The 20,777-nt window shown below is 47.1% G+C and overlaps 1 pseudogene; it reads right to left on the reverse strand.

The window, feature by feature from the left end:
• Positions 1–17,580: 17,580 nt before the first annotated feature.
• LOC142441326 (putative RNA/DNA demethylase ALKBH6 pseudogene) lies at positions 17,581–18,490 on the reverse strand (annotated as a pseudogene).
• Between the last annotated feature and the right edge of the window lie 2,287 nt (positions 18,491–20,777).

Genomic DNA, 20,777 nt, shown 5'->3' on the forward strand with positions numbered 1-20,777 from the left:
GTGGGGCGGCTTTCACAGAGATCTTACTGTACAATTAAACTAGTGCTCAGAGGAATGTGCATTAGCCGCCAAGCTCCCGTCACTGAGATGGAATGGGAACAAATGAAAGAAGGAATCATCGTATTCAAAATACAGCAGGAGGAAGAAATTCCTAAAAGTGAAGGCTAACACTAACAAGCACAAATCAGTAGAACAACAAATAGAACCCAAACGGAAACTATTAGGAATTAATAAAAATAGACGATGCAAAGCTACCTACAACAAAGGATTTTTTAAAAGCGGGAGAGTACAAATGTGAAGAATGAGAAATACGGAAAGAGTAATGACAAAAACAAGTGAAGTTGAACAAACAAACAAACAAACAAACAAGCAGACAGACCTGCTACAACCTAAGACTGCATTGCTTCACTTTCCAATGTAATTTGGAAGTGCCAATTAAAGTGGATAATTTTATTGAAAGATATAATTTCCCCAAACTGCTCTTCGGGGAGGTAGAGAATCGAAGCAGCGATGTCCTTAGAAGACAAAGAGCAAGTTATCAAGGAGCTAATGCCCAGGTCTAGGGACTCTCGTAACGGGATTCTACCAAACTTTCAAACGTAGACCATTCCATGACTGTACGTAAGCTCTTCCAGAGCCTAGTGAAAAGGTAAACATCAAACTTCTTTTTATAAAGGGACAGAAGTATGGATAAGAACACAGAACACACCACCACCACCACCACCCCACCACCACCACCACCACCACCACCACCACCAAACCAAAAAAAAAAAAAAGAACACAGAAGAACCACAAGAGAAAAGCACGGGCAACCACTTCTCTGGTCTGGGTCAGAAAAATGGTGGATAAGCATGAAAGATGCAATCTTGAAGTCCATTAGGAACGGATTCCACGTCGCGATCAAAGAGAATTTGCCGCCGAAAGGCGCATGCATGGTCCAGTCCACAGCATGCTATCAAAGCTGATGCAACCAACCCCAGCCTCTTCCACAGATGATGAAAAGGCAGCTCACAAAATTGTATACTTTAAAAAAAATAACCAAAAAATTTTATAAAATAGGGACAGGTGGATATTTCCTTAAAATAGTAAGTTATAGTATAATCCATGAAAGCCGTAGTCCGTGTGAGACTGAGACCGGTCAGAGAAGGCAAACTAACATGTTTCTCTCTAACAGAGACTGTAGGAGCCCTGGTGTCACAGGGGGTGCAAGGTTGGGCTACTAATGGGAAGGTTGATGGTTCGAACCTACCAGGTGCTCCATGGGTGTAAGATGAGGCAGTTGCTTCCATAAAGATTCACAGTCTTGGAAACCCTGCAGAGCAGTTCTGCTCAGTCCTATCAGGTGACCATGTGTCACAGGGTTCTCTGGGACAGGGGAGTGTTTATAGGACACAATAGAAAGGTGGTAGGGCTGCAGCCTGTCAGAGGAGGAAAACAAGGAAGTAGGGAGTTCCAGCTCTCATAGGTTTTACTATAGATATCTCTTAGTCACCCGTCACAATTTTAAAAGTCAGAAACAAAATCAGGATGTCCCTCATTGTTGTTATTACTTAACTATCCTGGAGGCCTTGGATGAGCCCCAGCGACCCAGTGGGTTATACACTGGACTGCTCACAAGGTCAGCAGTTTGAAACCACCAGCTGCTCTGAGGGAGACAGGGGAGGCTTTCTACTCCCGTAAAGATTTACAGTCTCTGAAATCTACAGGGACAGATCTACTCTGTCCTATAGGGTCGCCATGAGTCAGAATCTAATCTGTGGCAGTAGCAGCGAAGTGACACTGGACAATGTAATCAGAGTGGAGAAAGAAAATAACCCCTTCAAACTGAGAGAGAATGAAGTAATACTACCACTACTTGTACACAACACAATTGTCTTCTTACAAAATCCGAAAGCACCACCTGAGAACTCACAAACAAAAAGAATTGATTAAGGATGGGAGGAAGGGAGAACTGATCGCAATGATTTATGCATAACCTCCAGGGGGATGAACAACAGAAACCGTGGGGGAAGCGAGACAGCGGTTGCTGTGAGATATGAAAATAATAATCAATTATAATTTATCAAGGGGTCACAAGGGGGGTAGGGGGAAGGGAGGGAAAAAAGAGGAACTGATACCAAGGGCTCAAATAGAAAGTTAATGTCTAGAAAATAATGATGGCAGCATATGTACAAATATGCTTGATACAATTGATGTATGAATTCTAATAAGAGCTGTAAGAGCCCCCAATAAAATGATCTTTTAATAATAATTTTTAAAATGAAGGAAAAAAACACAACTCAAAATTGAAATAGAGAAGTCAACAGCTTTCATATTCACAAAGAACAACTAGGTAGGAGACATAATAGGAGAGAAGATCTCATTTGTGATAACAGTAAACTGAATGCCGCTCTCCTGCCCGCTGGTCCCCCACCTCCACGTGTACCACCAAGAGGAGCTGCGCTTCCTTCCCATACAGTGCTGCATTCTTCCCGAGACTCCTTGCACCTCTTCAGCTCGAAGCAAGGGCCAACCTGACTTAAGCTCTCCCCAGATGACCAAGCAGCCAGACTACGACCTGAAGAAAATTGAGAACAAACCACACCCACCGTAGCCATGCATCCCAGTGACCTCTCAGTCCTGCAAGCTTTCATGAAGGCCCGGGTGCTGATCATACAGGTGGATGGGCAGGCCAGCAAAGAGGCCAACAGCAAGAAATAGCCCCAGTGATGACTGCAAATACATTTGAAAATAATGAAAGTTTCCCACGTTTTTGAAACCCCTTTGTATATATGTCACACAACTTTTACCTGTTCCGTTATTTACAGGTATAAGCCTCCTTGACAGCAGTGAAAAGGATCTGTTTGCAGGATAACATTCCACGATCCATGTTGTTTTCCCATCATCATAACCTCCACCCCCACTTTCTGTAAACTGACCTGAGTAACCACTAATAAACGTTGATATCGATACCAATAAACAAACAAACAAACAAAAAGCCTAGGTGCAATAGTTTATTTTATTCTTTTACATTTTCTTAGGGACTCACACAACTCTTATCACAATCCATACATATACATACATCAATTGTATAAAGCACATCCATACATTCCCCGCCCCAATCATTCTCAAAGCATTCGCTCTCCACTTAAGCCCTTTGCATTAGGTCCTCTTTTTTTCCCCTCCCTCCCCGCTCCCCCCTCCCAATGTGCCCTTGGTAATTTATACATAGTTATTTTGTCATATCTTGCCCTATCTGGAGTCTCCCTCCCCCCCCCTTCTCTGCCGTCCCTCTCCCAGTGAGGAGGTCACACGTGGACCCCTGTAATCAGTTCCCCCTTTCCAACCCACTCACCCTCTGCTCTCCCAGCATTGCCCCTCACACCCCTGGTCCTGAAGGTATCATCCACCCTGGATTCCCTGTGCCTCCAGCCCCCATATGCACCAGTGTACAACCTCTGCCCTATCCAGCCCTGCAAGGTAGAATTCGGATCATGGTAGTTGGGGGGAGGAAGCATCCAGGACCCGGGGGAAAGCTGTGTTCTTCATCGGTACTACCTCGCACCCTCATTGACCCATCTCCTCTCCTGAACCCCTCTGTGAGGGACTCTCCATTGGCCAACACTTGGGCTTTGGGTGTCCACTCTGCACTTCCCCCTTCATTCAATATGGTATATATATACATATTCATATACATATATAGACACATACACATATATATACATGTACACACATATATCTTTGGTGCAATAGTTCATTGTGCCAGCCTGGCCGATAAACACAAGTAGGATTAACTGAAGGGCAGAGGGATAAATGGCTCGGTGAGCCTCACCTTGCTTGTTCTGTGCCTCAATTTAAAGGGGTACACTACCTGTAGGATGCCTAGCCTGTGGACTGTGTCGCTGTAAATTGAGGTCCCTTTAATCCCACACGATTGGAATGTTCATCTCTGGAGCTGGGGACCGACAGTTGGTGACAGTTGGTGATCTGCCTTGCTGTTTGCTGCCTAGGTATATATAGCCCAGCTCTCTCTACAGAAGGGGCCTGGCAACTGGCAGCTCTCAAGCCTTAAAGGACTGCTAGTGTCTCACTGCTTTATAATTTAACTGTTAATTTCTTGTATTATCTATCTGTATATAAGTTAACGGTTCATTTCTTGTATTATATATCTATCTTTATAAATATATTTATATATAATTACTAGCAATCTGGTCTTGTCTCTCTAGAGAATTCTGTCCAACACACTAGGGATAAAGTTACTTATACATTGATATGTCAAGGGAAATGTTAAATCCTGTAAGGCCCACAAAAAAGGAAATTGTTGCATGGTAACACATTTCCTCTTCTTGGATAAGATACTGGAGCATCAGATATGTATAACATCTCTGTAATTTAAACTATAAACGAATGTTATCTCAATAAAAATTCCCATGTATATTTTGGGGATGTCTTTTCAAGCCGATTCAAATATTAATATGCAAAGTAATAACCTGGATCACTTCATTAAAATGTGATGTAGATGAGCCTCTCATGATGCGTATAAAAACATAATATGAAGTTTTAATATTTGAAGCTGTGCGAGATTGGAAACTGATTGGACAGACCAAAGAGATGCAAATTGGGAAAGACGGTTTAGCAAGAGGCCCAGATACACAAAACAATGAAGTGAGTGATTAAGAAACATTTCAAATCCATAGAAATGGTTTCCCCTGCTGTTGACAAGTGGGGCGTTCCTATGAAATGTTTGTGAGCTGCAATGACATAGAGCATGTAAGCAAGTAATGGATATGGGAAACATTAGAACTTGAACATTTCAAGATCTAAAACACTGTCTATTAAATCATGCCAAATTTTATTAATGGAATTGTGTCATGCCTCTACTTGCAAAGGTGTCAACTTGGTTAAACGATCCTTCTTAGTATTATGTAATGATCTTCCATTTTGTGATTGTGTTGGGCAGGGTTCTCTAGAGGAATGAAACCAGGACACTTATGATTATATATATGTATATGTATATATATGGATAGGTTTATACAGCGAGACGAAAATATAACAGCTAATTTGTCCACACAGCAGTACAGAGAGTCCAGTTCGACTCACTTCCATGGAACAATTAATATACTGGAAGTCCTTCAATTCTCATGGGCCACTGGTCCCAAGGTCAAGGAAGCAGACAGCGGACTCCTCCTCTGGGGCAAGGCAAGCAGAGTCTGCCCACAGGCAGCAGGGTGGGTCACCAACAGTCAGGAGCTTAGCAAAGCAGGCTCAGGTGGGATATTGAACGCAAGCAATGCAAGGTGAAGGAATCCACCAGCCTCAAGCTCAAACGATGTACACACCAGCAGCATGGTGAAGCATGTCTTGAAGAAGCCTCAACCTCTAGCAACACGATCCACAGGTTGGCCTGGCTCACAGGTAGTGTAGCTCACAGGTTGAGGCAGTGAACTAGCTACAGAAGCAGCATGCTCTGATCACCAGAGAGCAAGAGAGGGTGGGTGGGCCTTGCAGAGCCATTTGACTCTTTGCCCTCCAATCAGACCAACCTGATTAATCCCACATGTTCCTATTGGCCAGATTGGCACAATAAACCTGTTAGAGTGATCTAATGAAATCATCCTATGTGTTGTAATCCCAACCTCTATGATGTTAATGAGGCAGGATTGGGGGCAGTTAGGTTAATGAAGCAGGATACAACAAACATAATTAGGTTATATCTTGTATTGATGTCTTTAAAGATATAAAATGGATCTATCTTGGAAGCCGTATAGCCCCGTTCTTAGGGGAACTGGAGTAAGACATCCTGTTTGGTAAAGTGGAGGGCAATGAGAAAGAGAAGTTTCCCTGAGGAGATGTATTGACCCTGTGGCTACAACAATGGACTCCAGCAAAGGAACCACTGTTAGATGATGCAGGACCAACCAGGGAGTGTTTCCGGCATCTAACAACAACAAGAAGATCTAAAAGAGGCTCAACACATGAATGAGCAGAGATCAGAGGGACCAGATGATCCTCAAGAAAGGACCAGGAGTAGATCCTGTCCTTTGGACCTGAGGTTCCTGTGCTGAGAACCACCCAGACCCAGGAAATGATTGATGCCAAGAGGCCTAGAGATCACCAAGGGACCTACAGACGTTGAAAGGAGACAAAGGCCTTCCTGCTAGAGTCCACAGAGAAAAAGCTTTCCTTAGATCTGGGGCCCTCAATATGAATTTCTAATGTTTTAAACTTCAACAGAGTCTAGAGCCATCAATTTGAATTTAATGCATTAAACTTCAACAGAATAAATCCTGTCGTTGGAAGCCACCCCTTTGTAGCATTTCAGTTATGGCAGGACTAGGTGACTAGGAAGCCAAAGAAGACACACAACCTCCAACCATACGAACCTAGTGTGTTCCCCGGCACGGCTCAGAGGCACGGCGGCGTGATGCTGAGATGCGGTGTGCAGCGACAGGGAAGGAGCGTGGAGTCACCACTGGCACGGTGTGGGTGCATGCTGCCTCTAACGGCTCCCTGCAAAACATGGGCTGAATCCTAGTGTTTCTTTTCACCTTCCTTTGTAAAAGCGAAAGTCCAATCTGGTTTTTATTTCGCTTAGTGAAAACCGATACTAATATAGGATAGGTCGTTCATAAACATGAAGTAGCACAGAGTGAACTTTCTGAAACTGGACCATGTGAAGGGGAAGAAGAGAAGAATTGGTGCAGTTGAGTTGTGAGATTGGCGAAGAATAAGTAGTATACCGTGGCACCCCAGAAAGTTGAAACAAATCTATCTTAGATGAAATAGAACCGGAATGCTCCCAAGGAGGGAAGGTGCTCATTTACTTTGGGCACATCATCAGTCAAGACCCATCACTAGAAAGACACATCTTCCAAAAACCCACGGTCCCGGGTCAGTATCGATTCACAGTGAGCCACCTGTGGGTTTCTGCGATGGTAACTGTGTCAGGAGGAGCAAGCCCAGTCTCTCTCCTGTGGAGCTGCTGATGGTTTCAAACTGTTCACCATGCAGATTGTGGCCCAACTCATAGCCATGACACCTTACCATTTGGTCAAGTAGAAGGTCGGTGAAAATGAGGGGACCCATCCCTGAGGTAGACTGACCCCGTGGCTGCAACAATGAACTCAAACTCGTCCGTGACCATGATGATGGCACAGGGCTGTGTGGTGTTTCCTTCTCTTGTCCATAGGCCCCATGGGTCAGCGGTGACAGGATAGCAGCCAATGACACCACCAACATCCTTGGAAGATGTGCAGGGAGCAAGGGGAGAAGGGATGAGACCTCCAAGGTAAGGGTCAGGAGTGTTTTGATATTTTGAACATTGTGAACTTGCTGTTATTGTTAGGGGTCCAGTGGGTTCCTACCCATAGTGACCCAATGCCAACACAAGGAGACACCACACAGCCCTACTCTGTCTTCACAATTGTTCCTACCCCGGAGCCCATTGTTGCAGCCGCTGTGTCAGTCCACCTCCTTGAGGGCCTTCCTCTTTCTGGCTGCTGCTCCACTTCATCAAGCACGAGGTCCTTCTCCAGGGACTGGTCTCTCCTGACAAGATGTCTAAAGCACGTGAGAGGAAGTCTCACCATCCTTGCCTCTAAGGAGCGCTCTGGCCTTACATCTTCCAACACAGATCGGTTTGCCCTTTTAGCAGCTCATGGTACTTTCAATATTCCTCTCCGGCACCACCATGCAAATGCACCAATTCTTCTTTCGCCTTCCCTATTCAGTATCCAACTGTCACATGCCTATGAGGCGATGGAAAATATCATGACTTGGGTTAGGCGCACGTTAGTCCTCAAATTAGCATCAACCACATTGGTAGATGTGGTGGGAGCTTTTCAGTACTCGTTTGAATGCATTACTGGTTCAAAACTTAAGTAAATAAAAGGCTTAACATGAATTACTATTGTTGGGACGCAAAGCAAGCCCACCAATCAAGTAGACTCTGACTCATAGCAATTCTGTACAGGTTTTCCGATTTTATGGGAGCAAATAGTCTCATGTTTCTCCTTATCTTTCCCCCTCTGAGAAGTTGATGGGTTTGAACTGCTGACCTTGTGGTCAACAGTGCAATGCTTATGTCACACTGCCACCCGGCTCATTGTCCTCATTGACAGTTGTTGCCAAGTCACTTCCTGCTCAGGGCAAGCCCACGCGCACAGCGTAGAACGTCCCATTGGGTTTTCAAGGTCTCTTTCAAGTGCGTTTGAAGCCTATTGCCAAGCTTTGTTTGAAAGTGCCTCCAGGTGGGTTTGAACCGCCAGCCTTTAGGCTAGGAGTCGAGTGGTGAACCATTTGTGCCACCCAGGGACTCCTTAAACATAAGTACGGCATAAGAAAGCAGGAAAAGACATGGGGGGAAAAGCACAAATATTCGCAAGGCGATAAGATCATCAACATTCACAGTGGCTAAGATTTTCTCCTTGGAAAACCCCCAAAATTCAAAACAGTAAAAGTTACAGGAAGCAGAAAGTTTATTTATGCAGCCAATTAAACATAACAAAGTAACAAAACCCATTGAGTTGCTTCTGATGCCTAGAGGTGCAGGAAGGGGATGCTAGGAGAGATCCAATTGACCAGTTGGGATAAGTATAGGTAAACCCTATTCTATTGATTTCATGCTGTTGCTACGTGTCCTCGTGGTGGCCCTCTGCACTGCAGAAGGACACACTGCCCAGTTCTGCACCATCATAGCAATCATTGCTGTGCTGAGCCCACTGTTGCAGTCATCGCGCTGAGGGCCTTCCGCTTTCCTCAGATCTCGTATCTGCTGATAATACGGTAGCCCTGCGCGAGACCACGTGTCTCCAGCCTTGCCTCTAAGGAGCCACTGCCGCTCAGTTTCCCGGGGACTTTGTTCTCTCTCCTGGCGCTCCACGGCCAGTTCAGGGCTCACCCTCATCCTTCATGGGCATCAGTTCTTCTCCCCGCTCCCCTTTTCTATTGCACGAGAAGGATCTATATGACAAAGATTTAAGTTTTCCCTAAACACGTCTATAATCTGAGCATTGCTCCAAAGCGACTCGCCAGAGGGCAATTTTAGAAACATCAGCCAATATTTCCAAGGGATATCTAGAAGAAGAAAGGTGATAGTACTATGTGAGAAGATAGGTCGGGGGATGTCTTGCCCACTTGCATATTTCAGTCCCATTAAGAAGCTAGTAATTGGTACAGATGCAAGGACAGATAGATGGAACGACTCCTAGCCAATGTAGGAATGTAGAAAACGCTCAGGTTGGCAATGTAGTCAATGGGTGGTCTTAAGGTTATTGGTGCTTGGCTGCTACTCAGAAGAATGGTGGTTTTGAACCCACTCAGTGACTGCATGGGAGAACGAGCTGGCTGTGTGCTTCCCTGTGCCGTAGGCAGGAAACCACTCAGCCGCACTGGTTGCTGTGTGTCCGAACTGCCTCGATGTCAGCCTAACAACATAAAAGCCATCGGTTAGCCATTTGGCAAACACAGTATTGGGGGCGGGTGGGGGGGGGGTGATGCAGTAATACCACGAAGAATAAGGCATTTTGGTGGCATCATGGGTGATGAGTGAGGCTACTAACCACAGGGTTGGTAGTCCAGAACCACCAGCTGCTGAAGAAAAAGGACGAGGCTCTCTACTCCAGTGAAAATGGACGGCCTCAGAAGTCCACAAGGGCGGCTCTGCTCTGTCCTAGTAGACTGCTGTGAGTTGGTGTCCACTCAACGGCAGTGAATCCCCCAAGAAGAAAATACCGGGAAGTGGCTGCCGCCCTCCAGGAGGATCTAGAGGTGGGCCCAGGGGACGGAGGGGGCGGCTTCTTATGATAAGCCTCTTGAAACAATGGGATTTTAAAATGCTGTACATGGGCTTAAACGACTCTAGCATTAGTTTTAGTAAAATGTGTGCCTGACGGGTGTTCTTTCTAACGGGAAAGGCCTGAACTTGCTGCCCCGTGAGCATTGTTGTTGTCCTTAGGTGCCACCAAGTGGATTCCGACCCACAGTGATCCTGTGCACGACAAGTGAAACACTGCGTGGACACATTAGCTCATGTCTTTCTATAAGCTTTGCTACATGCACAAGCTTTTTCTGTAACTTTGCTACAAATATTTCCCCCAATCTTTTTGTCTTTCAGATTTTTGACCTTCAGAATTCTTAATTTTAAAAAGCCGCCTCCCTGGCAATTTCTAATTTCCTACAGAGGCAGTGGACAGAATGTGGGCATCATGAGTCTGATCATTAGTTAGGATGTCTTTGGACCTGGGCCCCACCGCAAACCTGGAGACACCCCTGGCCCGCTCTGAGCGTGCGCAGAGAGCACACCGCCAAGTTCACAACTCGGTGGGGGGGACGGTTTGTGCAGGTGGATCCACTCTACAGTACTGCGAAGAACGAAGAACGGACTGGCGCTCCGTCTGCTGCGGCTAAGATGATGGCCGAGAAAACCACGTGGGGCGCATGCCGTGCGTGTGAATCAACTCGATCAATTTACTACAGAGCCAGCCAGCGTCGTCGTGTGTGCCTGTGTGTGTGTGTGTGTGTGTGTGTGTGTGTGTGTGTGTGCGTGGGCACATGCGCATCCAGCACGACTGCCGGATACAGAGAGCAGGGCAGTGGGCATCCTTGGAGACTTTCTGGGAAGTAGTTTAATTTTACACACGCGCTTCATATACGCCGACTATAAACGCTACCCAAGGGGCCGTGGGGGTGCACAGGTTCAAACCCACAAGCCGCTCCTGGGGGAAGAGACCTGGCAGTTGCCTCCCGTAAGGACTACAGCTAAGGAAACCCCACGGAGCAAGGCTGCTCCGAGCCCGCACCGCCCGGTGGGCACTGGGTCGGGTTTGGGGGTGTGGGGACCAGGCGTGCTCAGAGGGGACAATTAGTCCCGGCGCCCTGTCAGCCCCACATGTTTTACAGCAGCCCCACCTCGTGGCGAACGGCACAATCGCACCTGCGGCGCGGCCCCGGGTTTACTGGTGTCCCAACTGGGACACACCCGGCAGTTCAACTGAAAAAATAAAACTGAAATCAAACGAACTCCTTCCTTCTTAAAATGTAAATATCCCGAAACGGTCGTTTCACCTCCTGGAGGTCTGCTCGCTGGTTTCCTTGTCTGCATTCCAGTACTTCCCCTGCGTCCGCGCTTCTGCTTCCCGCTCTTTCATTTACCTGCTGGCATGAGTCTTCTGAAAATATGAGGGGGCTTGAAAAAGGTCGTGGGAAAATGCCATTATCTTTTTTTCCTATGTTCCTCTGACCTCTTTGAAGCCCCCTTGTATGCCGGCTTCCTTCCCTCCCTTCCCTCTGCAGGTCTCTGACAGGTGAGCCTTGGTACCCAGCACCCTGCTTGCTTATGTGCATGCGGAAACACACAACAAGGATGGGATCAGTTAACAGGCATCAGAAGACCCCAAACAAACAAACAACATATTGAAAATGATGGGGGTCAGAGCAGAGACCCTGTAGACAATGAGCCATGCCTCACAGAAAGGTCACAAGGAAGGGATGAGTCAACCAGGGTGCAATATAGCACTGATGAAACACACAATATTCCTCTGGTTCCCTGAGGCTTTTTTTTTAAAGATCATTCTATTATGACCCAGTCCTGCCTTTCACTGCCGGCTAGACCATGTACACAGGTACAGATAAGAGATAAGAGCTCCAGATACATGGAATCCAGGAACAGGAATGTAAGTAGCGATATCAGAAGGGTAGGGGGAAGATAGTGGGGGGGGGAGGTATGAAAATAATAATTTATAATTTATCACGAGGGTGGGAGGGGGAAGAAAGGGAAAAAGAACTGATACCAAGGACTCAAATAGAAAGTAAATGTCTAGAAAATGATGGCAATATATGTACAAATATGCTTGATACAGTGGATGTATGGATTATTAGAAGAGCTATAAGAGCCCCCAATAAAATGATCTTGAAAACAAAAACATAAATCTGGCTAGACCAGAGGATGGACAGTGGTACAGATAGCAACTGGAAACAGGAAATCCAGGACAGATGACCCCTTTAGGACCAGTGGTGAGAGTGGTGATGCCTGGAGGGTGGAGGGAATGTGGGGTGGAAATGGGGAGCCAATGACAAGAATCTACATATAACTTCCTTCCTGAGAGATGGACAGCAGAGAAGAGGACGGGGGGAGACGTTGGACAGTGTAACATATGACAAAATAATAATTTATGAATTATGAAGGGTTCACGAGAGAGGGGGGAGTGGGGAGGAAGGGGGAAATGAGGAGTCAATATTAAGGACTCAAGTAGAAGGCAAATGTTTTGAGAATTATTATTGCAACAAATGTACAAAGGTACTCGATACAATGGATATGTACATATGGATTATGATAAGAATTATATGAGCCCCCAATAAAATGATTTTAAAAAATAGTATATGAGGGGCTTATAAAAATTCCATTATCTTCACTCAATTTTCCCACAAACCCTTTGAAGGTCCCTTGTAGATAGGTTTTGGTAGTGTGTGAAATTTCAAGTACTCTCTGGGAGTCTTGGAGCCCCTGAGGACACGGGGAACTGCTGTTTTGTCAAGCATCAAGGGTCTAGTATTGACAGAAGTGTATTTTTAAAGGATCCATATACGTGACAGCAGCTAGATCCTGGTTCACAGAGGATGCTGGTCTCATTCATTCCCCAAAGCAGAAAAAACAAAACCAGCAATCTCAGAAACCCACAGGGGCAATGCTAAGATTGCAACTTTGACAAAGATAGAAAGCCTCATCTGTCTCCTGAGGAGTGGCTGGTGGATTTGAACTGCTGACCTTGAGGCTAGCAACCCAATGCATAAACCACTCCGCCAACCCTGACTCCTACCTGACTGCAGAGCAACCACTAATGGTATGCTTTCCCACCAACGTGCTGGCTGCTATGGAGTTCGTCCAGTCTCCCTGCACGCCCCCTGTAGGACAGAGTAGAAGGGTCGCGCAGGGCTTTCTTGGCTGCTATCTTCACGGACAGACTGTCAGGTCTTTTCTCCTGAGGAGCCTCTGGGTGGTTCACACCACACGCCTTTCAGTTCGCAGCTGAGCGTTTTAACCATTGCACCACCAGGGCCCCTGGACCCATGCAAGTAGCATGTCACACATCTGGAGGGTGACTCAAGAGCTCACGTGGGTGAGACGTCTGCCCCTGGAGGAGGGAGTGACAGAAGGATGGCACAGTAGTTCCCTCCTGGTCATCGTCAGTCCCGGGCTGAAGGTGAGCAGTTTTTACACAAACCTGCATCCAGTCGGAGGAGCCCTGGTGGCACAGTGTTATGCACACAGCCTCAGAACCCCCGGCACGGTTCTGCCCGGTCCTGGAGGGTCCCTATGAGCTGGCATGGACTGGCTGGCAGTGAGTTTGGTTTGGTTTGGTAATACAGCGCAAACGTGCTTGTCGGTTTTCTTATCTACGTGCACATTTTCTCTGGTCTTGTAAGGTTTCTAGCTTCTAAAAGCACTTTATTCCTTTTTCCTTCCTCAGCATATTTTATGTCTTCCTGTTTGGGCTGTGCCCTTACTCCATTCAAGAGATCGCTAATGCTGTCCCAGAGCCTGTGTTGTCTCAGAGCGACTGAATAGTGCACACGGTTAACATGCTTGGCAACGACGTTGGAGGTTCAAATCCTCTCAGAAGTGCTTTGGGGAAAGGCCTGGAGAAGCCCCTCCCCAAACTCAGCCACTGGAAACCCTTTGGTGCCCAGGGCCCCTGACATGCCTGGGCTCAACACGTGTCAGAGCCAACTCAATGGCAGCATATTTGGCGCCCACAGGCGGGGAGGTCAATGACCCGTACATGTCAATAGATCTTTGAGAAACAAGCATTCAATAACTAAACCAAGCCCAACAAGTGGGAGAGACTGTTTCTTCAAGGGTACCGACAGGTTCTATTTCTTTCTCAAATGGTGTACGTCTTGGTGCTAGTCTGGGTGGACTAGAGAAACAAATCCAGAGACACTCATATGTGTGAAAGAAAAAGCTTTATATAGAAGAGTAACTGTACATTAAGAAAACATCCCAGCCCAGTCCAGATCAAGTCCATAAGTCCAATATTTGCCCATATGTCTGATACCAGTCTATAAATTCCTCTTCAGACTTCATGTAGCACTTGCAACACAGAATGCAGGAAGACCATAGACTAGTGGGCAGAGAGTCTTGTGGATCCAGTGGTAGTGGAAGCATCTCAGCCCTGGCACGGATCTCCAGCTGGCTCCTCCAGCTCCAGGGCTCTGGTTCCATCATCCTAGCTATATGTGGCTTGTCAACAATAATGTCTTGCAGGGAATGAGTATGTGTCCTGCCTCCAGTGAGCTATTTATCTCCTTGGCGGCTCCAAATGAGGTCATGAAGGTGCAAGCTGATTGACAGGCTAAACCCCACCCCTTCAGTAGTCTCAAGTTGACACCAGATTATGTAACTACCACGATCTTCAATCGGCGGAACGCACAAGTGTAAAAATAAAATTACTTCAGAAAAGTCCACTTGGGAAGGGCACATGCTGGGCATTTGCAAGCAGCGGAGGGTCCCTTCCGGATTGGCATGAATAACTTTGCCTCAGCCCTTGTTCATGCCCCAGCTTTGGATGGTAGCCAGCATAGTAAACTGGAGCAAGAGAACCATTCCCAAAGGGACATGCAAAACAAATGGCAGCATTTTCTGAACAATTTATACCTAAGAGTTGCATCTTATAGATCATTCATCTGCAGTGGACGCACATTACACTGCGCTGCACATTGCTACCAAAAGAAGGGTTCTTTCCATTCGTGTCTGAGAGTGCATGGCTCACAGGGCTGGAGCTGATGAACTGCAGGGAGGCAGGGAATCAACTCCCTTTTAGACTAAAGCAAGCGGCTCTTTCCTGTGGCTGCACAAACGTGTAGCCGTGCAGATGACAGTGCTAGGGAATGAGTCCTTTCCAGCGACTGCAATAAAACGCAGCTTTCACTAGCACACGACAAATTGAATTAATTCGCTTTGCTCTCATGTGCACTAATTCCAAGATTAAACACAAGTCCGAACCTCACTGATAAGACGGTGTACTGTGGGTGAACCCTTCTGCACAGAGACCAGGATGTGACTACTCTTGCTTTCATGCAGAGTGCCTTGGGAGATGGATTATTGCAGATGCCGTTAGGTTTACATTTAATGTCTTATCATTTGATCGCCACTTTGACCCATTTTAAAGTTATTCGAATTTCCAATATTTTCTGTTTTCTTTTTGACCGAGACGTTCTAGCCTCGTAAAGCTTTTCCGCCTCGGAAACCCCCAGAGGTGGTTCCACCTTGCTCTCTGGGTCGCTGTGAGTCAGAATCGGCTGGATGTAGGCACCCTCTACAGTGTTCCTTTGGCCTCCCTCTGACTTGCCCAGCATTGGCATGGACATAAGGCGATTGAATAGGCCAAAGCTTCACTCGGGAGTCGACTCGGCCTGAGTGAGTTTATTTAGATTTGGAACAAGAACTACAACAGACAGTTCATGTGCTTGGTTGTGAACGGAAAGGTCAGTAGTCCCAGTACACTCAGAGGTGCCTTGGAAACAAGGCCTGGAGATCTGCTTCTGAAAAACCAGCCATCTGCAAGTCCATGGACAAGTTCTACTCTGACATGTGTGCTGTGGCCGGGAGGCAGAGTCGACTTGATGGTAACTGGCTTAAAGCCAACAATTCTGTCAACTTTCAGAGCGTGGGCAATCTTGACTAGGTTTCTGGAGACAAAGACAGATCTTGTACCACATGCTCATTCCCATGCCTGATATGTTGGCCCCAAATACCCAGACTGACTGCCTTGACAAGAGTCTAAATAAGAACACGAGGGGGCATTTGGGGCAGTGACCCTTCCGGGGCTCCAGGACTAGGTTTGAATCTATCAGAGATGCTGTGTGCTCTTTCAGGTCCAGGGCACCCTGAAACTCCACATGAGGGTTTAGAGCATCTGGTTTCCAAAGACCCATAGAAAGCTCGGAGGAAGGAGAGAACGCGTGTGTCTTTACTGCCTGTAAAGAACATCAGCGAGAGATTTTCAGACACACAAAGCCACTCAGGCACTTGACTAGGTCCATAATTTCATATCCATAAGAGCAGCTAATGTACATATTGTACTGTCTTCCCCTATACCAGGAGGCCACATCCTGGGTGCTGACCCAAGTCCAAAGCTCGCAAGCACAGGGCTCGTCTGCAGAGCTTACTGAAAGGCAGGGTCCTCTGCCCGTGAGAGTGAGGATGACACACATCTGGCTGGAGATGCAGGTGGTCTCGGGACCACGCTGAAGAACAGGGGCTCCGAGGGATGGAAGAGTACCTCCATCCACCTCCAGCTCTTCTTCCTGGGCGTGACAGAAAATGCAAGACTTCTACACAGACAGTGGCTGGCCGAGCAGGGCTGAGTGGACATCGCAATCCTGACCTGCTCTGGTTTCCAATGTGGCCGTCAGAGCAACTGCCTGCCAGGCACCTTTCCCAATTGCTGTGAGTGGCTCAGAGCCCAAAGGCAGCCTTGCCAACCACCCTGTTGACCTTGCCCCCTGGACTTTCACTGAGCCCGCGAGGGAGTTCAGCCATCTTCAGTTCTCTTGAATAGGGACATTAACATCAATCTGGCACAGGAAGCATGTTTCTGTTTGCCTAATGTTTTTTCTTTGAGAACTTATAAAACCAGCGTGGTTCCTTTGGAGAGCTGCCGTTAGCCATTACTGAGCTGACCCCCTGGCCTCATGGTGATCCACCCACAATGGAATGAAGCACAGCCCAAGCCTGGACCACCCACTTGGTCAGATGAAGGGTAAGCTCTTGTGTGTTCTCATGGACTGCGTTGTCTGAGGTGAGTCCCATGCCTTTCTTCTTCGTCTGTGTGTGTCTGGAAGCTCCACTGAAGGCTGGTCAGCGTCAAGGCAACATGCAGTGACGGATGGGCAGGGGCAGCTCCTGAGGACCACGGCTGGGAACCAAACTCAGGACTCCACAGCACGGAGGGTGAGAGGTCTACCCCCGAACCGCCACGGCTTCTTTCCCTAACACATAGGATATGCTAAGAACCTGCGATAAAATAAGTCCCCAGCAGCCTCCTGAACATTTTTTCAGTTCATTTTGATAGGTTCCCAGATTGGTTTGGCGAACTGCTCCCTTTTCAGAAAGAAAAAGTTCACTGCTACCAAATCCATGCTACCTCCTAGCAATCCTATAGGTCTGGGTAGAACTGCCCCTGGGGTTTTCTAAGACTAATTCTTTTTTTTCCCCCCAACAGTTTTATTGGCATATAAAATCACATATCGTACAGTTCAATAGTTTGATCACATCAAGAATAATTGCAGAATTGTCACCACATCTGTTTAGAATATTTTCTTCATTCTTGTACTCATTAATATCAGGAGACTAACTCTTTACGGGAGTAGAAAGCTCCACCTTTCTCCCTTGGAGCGGCCATTGGACTTGAACTGCTGACCTTGTGGTTAGGTCACTAGGGCCCCTGGATACATTTAAATGTCTGCTTTTGCAGCTTCCAGGGAGTAGAACTGCCTACTAGGGAAATAATGTCCTAGACTTTTGTGTCTATTGACTGATGGGTGCTCTTCTGACCCCACACCCTTTTCAGGCTATAGCCCCAAGTCCCAACTGTCCTCTCCCCGTCATTCCAGGAATGACCCATCTTTACCCACTGGGAAATATCAAGCTTTTTATTTTAACTTTCCAATGTTGACATCAGACACCTGACTTTAGCATTTTTTTTAAGGTAGCTTTGGTTTATTGGGAGTAGGGTCTTCATCTATGGTTCCCCCAGTTACTTGGAAGAGAAATAACCCCCAGGGGCCGCCTTTGCCCTAGGATTCCGAGTTCTCGTGGGCAGGCGCACAGGGGTCCCTGGAGGGTCCGCGAGGTCACTTGCTGAGCAGCATGCCAGAGCGCAGCACACGGGGTACCTGGCAGATGGTCAGTGAGACTCGGGTGCCACGCGCCAGGAGGGCTCCAGGCTGTGCCAGTGGGCAAATGGGTGAGTTGGATGGCAGGGAGGCGCCATCCAGTGCATTCACGTGGCGGCAGCGAGGCCGTGCAGCAGGCGGTGTCGGCCAATCCTCGGAGCACCAGCAGGTTGCAAGGTTCCAGCAGCAGAGAGGTGGTGGGCCTGGGTGGGGTCTGGGTTTCTCCAGGGCGTCGTCACCCTCTGCCTGCCGTGGCTGGTAGAGATCCAGCACAGTGTGTGAGCCCAAGCTGATGGTACATGATACCCTCCCCAGGCAGATACTGATTCAGAAGGCCGTGGTTGGCTGGGAGACCCCAAAAAGGTTAAGGTCGGACACTCAGGGATCATCCCCCTGTGATGGGAGAGCCCACCCCAGTTCTGTAACTTCAGCCCGGACAGCTGGGTCCACTTTGGCTTGTGGGCATTGGAGACCTGTTGAAGCAAATGTTCCTCCTCTTCCTTGGAGATGAAGTCAGGGACATAGTAGATTACATAGTAGTAGATTACAGTTCCAGGGCTGGATCCCTGGCGTCCTGCTCCTCCATGGGCACAAACTCCATGCACCCAGTCAGTCCACCACTGCCCCTCGCAATTTCCAAATTCAACACCCCCTAGCCTTCTTAAAATAATCACATTGCCAATTGATTCAGCAGCCTTAAAGGCACGATGTCTCTATATATCTTACCTTTAATTCCACACACACACACACATACATACATACATACATACATACATACATACATACATACATACATACATACAAGGGGATAACCCCACGAACTGGAATTGTGCTTGGATGAGTAGAGCTTTAGTGGTATGCCCCACTAGGTGAGCATTGAGCAACTTGCTCTGCATTTGTGCACCCAGTGGCATCATCTAGGAAGGTTCTCTCTGGTCACTGACTTTTTTCATAAAAGCAGTTTCACTTGCTTCCCATTTTTGTGTGTGTGATGGTCGATTTAGGAGAACGGTGTGCGACTGTGAAATTTTGTTTCCTGCTCAGGAAAAATGCTGCAGAAATTGTGATGTTGAACACAGCTTACAAAAACAGAACTACGGGGGAAAGAAGTATACGAGTGGTTTTCTCAGTTCAAAAATGTGAAATGTTGATTGATGACAAACATTCTGGACCTCTGTCTACTTCCTGAATGGACCAAAATGTTGACTCATAGTGCATTTGGAGTTCATTCCAGCAGGTCACCCTCTTAATCAGGCTATCTATTTAGAGGTTCTGAAAAGATGGCATAACAGTGTTTGACAGAAAAGGCCTTTGTTGCAGACGGGGGACTGTTTTTGCCACCACGACAATGCACCTGCTCATGCAGCCATCTCAGTGCACCAGTTTTTGGCAAAAAAAAACCCCAAAAAACCAGTATGCTTCTCTTGCCTCATGTACCTGATTCACCTGACCTCACTCCATGTGACTTCTTTCTGTTGCTGTGAATGCAGAGGGACATGGAAGGACAGCAATCTGAGGCCATAGAAGAGGTGAAGAAATAAATGAGGGAGGTGCTGTCAGCGATCCAAACAGAGGAGTTTGAACAATGTTTCTCAGAATGGAATGGCAGATTTGATAGATGTAACGGAGAGCACTTTGAAGGTGATAAAGCTGATTTGCTAAAAAAAATACATAGCTTTGAAAAAAAATCCGTTTTATTTTTTTGATACCCCATAAAAGTATAAAAACCTTTAATTCCACATATTTCTATATGTAATAAGTAAGGCAGGGCCACTATGCCACCAGCACTCTATACATACATACATACATACATACATGGAGCCCTGGTGTTATAATAGTTATGTGCTGACCTGCTAACTGCAAGGTTCACAGGCAGAAACCATCAGCCGCTTCACAGGAGAAAGACGAGGTGTTCTACCCAGTGCAGAACTGAAGTCTCGGAACTCGCAGGGGCAGTTTTACCTAGGCCCGTAGGGACGCTGTAAGTGGGCATCCACTTGATGGTGGTGAGATGTACGTCCTGTTTGCCAGGCATAGCTATGGTTTTTAACTTCACTTCCCCTCCACTCCTAAATGTATCTCTGTAGATAGTACTTTACTTGGTAAACTGCCATTCAGCCAGTGACGAGAAACTGAACACACATTAGAAATGTACGCGGTAAGCTCTGCTCTGTTTGCTTGGCACTAAAAATCTCATCTCTCTCTTGGCAAAAATACCCCCCAACACATCCATTTCACATTTGTACGGTGTTTGGTTGTTCTCCTTAAAAACAAAGTTGGGCTGGCAAGTTTGTCCTCTGCGTACTCCTCTAATCAAGCCTAATTAAAAGTTTATGCAAGAGAAAGCACACTGGGATTCCACCCAAGGATTTGGTTCCCGCTAATAAGGATGAAGTTCGTGAAACTCAGTGACTGGTTTTGTTTCCGTTGGGAACCGGAGCCGGCTGCCGGGCAGTGATTTATTCCGGATGGCACTGGGTGGCGTGAGGCCAGAACTTCAGAGCTAAGCCCTCCTTGGCAGTGGCACAAAGCCGGGAAGTGGCAAGAGTCATTTAGCAAAGTGTCGTTCACGGGCAGAGCCCATTAAATAATTAAAAACCCCTTCTCTGCCTCTCCAGCGCCAACAGGGCACCCTCCAATCAGACTGCTTTTCCAACTCTGCCAACCCAGAGCTCTCCGGAGCCAGCACAACTGCGCTGTGGAGAATTTTGCTTGGCAATTTTGAACCCTGCCCGACCCCAAATTCCTCTTTAACCAGAGCCTCGATATCTCACAACGAGTCAGGCAAAAGCCTTCCAGGGCTCGAGAGGGAAGCGCGGCCCAGGGACGTATCCTGTTATCACACTGCAGCATGTGCTTTTTTAAAGTCAGGGGCTTTGTTCCAGGTGCCGAGGAAAATGGGC

The sequence above is a fragment of the Tenrec ecaudatus genome, chromosome 2 (genome assembly GCF_050624435.1).
Source record: "Tenrec ecaudatus isolate mTenEca1 chromosome 2, mTenEca1.hap1, whole genome shotgun sequence".
In the NCBI taxonomy this organism is placed as follows: Eukaryota; Metazoa; Chordata; class Mammalia; order Afrosoricida; family Tenrecidae; genus Tenrec; species Tenrec ecaudatus.